The sequence below is a fragment of the Triticum aestivum genome, chromosome 5B, assembly GCF_018294505.1.
Source record: "Triticum aestivum cultivar Chinese Spring chromosome 5B, IWGSC CS RefSeq v2.1, whole genome shotgun sequence".
NCBI classification, from domain to species: Eukaryota; Viridiplantae; Streptophyta; class Magnoliopsida; order Poales; family Poaceae; genus Triticum; species Triticum aestivum.
The window spans coordinates 714,101,791-714,104,642 of record NC_057807.1 but is presented as its reverse complement, the minus strand read 5'-3'; positions in this window follow the sequence as shown (position 1 = coordinate 714,104,642).

Here is a 2,852-nt window from a genome sequence, read left to right as displayed (position 1 = left end):
TTAGTGTTACTACGGTATGATCATGGTTTTACCCCCTTATGTTAATAGTGTGCCCATTGGTGTTAATTGTGTTGTGTGTTTCAATATTGTCTTCAAATCATGATGTTTAGGGGTGTTTAGTGTGTTGTGTAGGGAAGGTAAGGTCAACATATTTGAAGTGGGATTAGCATAACACACATTTGTACACAACCTTCTTTGCATCCACTCAGCACAAAACCATAGATGCAGGTGACCAAACAACATGCAACACTAATTAGGATTGTGGCCAGGTGCACCATGATGGGGATGGTGACCAAATATCATGCAGGAAAATGAGCACGGATGGGATGCAAGCTACCAAATGCAGTGTAGAACATGGCCCAATCCGTGTTTTAGCACATAGATGCTCCTGGTCACATATCCAGGACGTCCAAAATCCATGCAACTAACCAAACACCCTTAGACAATGATGGACCGATGCCTCATTCTCTCCGCGATTAATGAAATCGGCGTGCTCCTCTTTATTTGGTTCAACAACAATGATCGATAAATGCATATATAATTCTTTGATCAACTGACCTAAGTAACTAAATGATTAATAGCCCGTATGGATGAAGCATTATGCAAGACAAGCTTTTTGGCCTTGAGAATGCTGGCTAGCAGATGAACTGAACTGAATGGCTAATAAGTGAGAGAAGCTAACCAATCCTTGAGCATGTCACAGGGGTTTGGTCTCTCTGACATCCATCTGGTTCTGACTCATCCATCCATCGCCACCTCCAGATTTGATCTTCCTTTTAGATTGCGGAATTGCACATGGATGGACCTATGTCATTGCATCACCCATCTTTGTTAAGGCCCCACCCATCTTTGTTAGTCTTATCTTGATGAATGACAAATTCGTCACACCTGAATTTGAAAAAATTCCTCGACTGACTGACTGACTAAATATCGATCCATGCATCACTTGAGCAAAGCTAAGTACTAGCCAACACAGTGTAAGTAACTACTCCAGCTGATTAACTGCAAGCATGAAGAATTAACGACTTATCAATCAATATATAAGACCCAACCGTTCGTCCAATATAAAGAAAACATAAAAGAGTGGTACCTTAGCTAGGATCCATGGCATAAAAAGTAAGGAACTTCAATTAATTGTTGACTCAATATTCCCTTGTTCCTCGTCACCTACAAACAAAGGCATGCACCATTGTTTTCTCTTAGTAGCTTTATAGACAGCTGGGAACTTTAATTAATTAATTATTTGTATAATCTCCTAGATAGCTTGTCCCCCCTAATCAAAGGAGATCTCCAACCGCTAGCAAGCTAGAGCAGATTAATTTGGAGGCAAACACAGCCACACAGGTGTCATGGATATATCGTTTGCTAGTTTAAGCGCCATTGTTGGATTTCATGCATGAAAAGAACTAATTAATCATGCTTAATTATGGAGTACCAAACTACAATTATTCAGGCTCAACTGGGCAGCTAGTTAACTCCAGATACCGCATCAACCAATCGGCAACCCTGAAAAATTCGTCACACCTGAATCTGAACAAATTCCTTGACTGATTGACTGACTAAATATCGATCCATGCATACTGAGCTAAGCTAGCGTGCACCAACAACAGTACTAGCCAACACAGTGTAATGTAGCCACTCCAGCTAATTAACTGCAAGGGTGAAGAATTAACGACTGATCAATTAATATATAAGACCCAACCGTTCGTCCAATAAAACAAGACATAAAAAGAGTGGGGGCAGCTAGGTTAGCTAGGATCCATCACATGAAAAGTAAGGAACTTTAATTAATTGCTGACACAATATTCCCTTAAGCTTGTCCCTCGTCACCTACAAACAAAGGCATGCAAGATTGCTTTCTCTTACTAGCTTTACAGACTAAGCTGGGAACTTTAATTAATTAATTATAATTAATGTATATTCTCCTAGCATATTGCTAGCTTGCCCCCCTTAATCAGAGGAGATCTCCAACCAGTAGCAAGTTAGAGCAGATTAATCATCAGAGGCAAACACAGCCACACAGGTGTCAAGGATATATTGCTAGGTAGCTAGTAAGTAGGTCGTTGTTGGATTTCATGCATGGCAACAACAACTAATTAATCTTGGATGCTTAATTATGGAGTACCAAACTAGAATTATTCAGACTAAAGTGGGCAGCTGCTAGCTTACTCTAGATACCGCATCAACCAATCAGCAGGCCCTGAATCTTAACTTTTTGTAAGACCCATACTTATATCTTTTTCTTGTTAGATTATTATTAAGTCGCGCTGAAACAGAGTGAGTTTGGTTGGGCTTGGACTACTGGACCACATTATATGATATGCATGTATGTATGCATAATTGTATATATGGCAGTTGTCACGGTTAAGCGCACCAATCAAGGAAGCAATTGATCGACCCTCTAACTACCCCGTCTTCTAGAATAATCGTTGTCCAACAAAGAGTTTGGGAGTGACTAGAGCTCAGTCGACACCTACTATTCGTCTTGTGATCAACACCGTGTCATACCAACAAACTAGTTCATCTTTAGATTGAATTTTTCTTGCAGTGATTGGATGATTCTTAGCAGTGACTTTCTCAACCGAGAAATACAATTAATTAATCCTTTTTTGGCGGGCTTTGCTAGACAGGTCTTTTTGTCAAGCCGTCGATCGCTTTTGTAACTTGGCGGACATTTTTAGCGGCCGGGGGTATACATTCATTTCCGAAAACAAAGTGGTAGAAACAAAAAAGGGAATTAAGTCGCTCGTGATTTGCAAGCTAGGGCACACACACACTGCACGCATAATTAGGGATCTCGATCGAGTTAAGGTGCAAGAATTACATCTATACACAGATAATCTACAAATTGA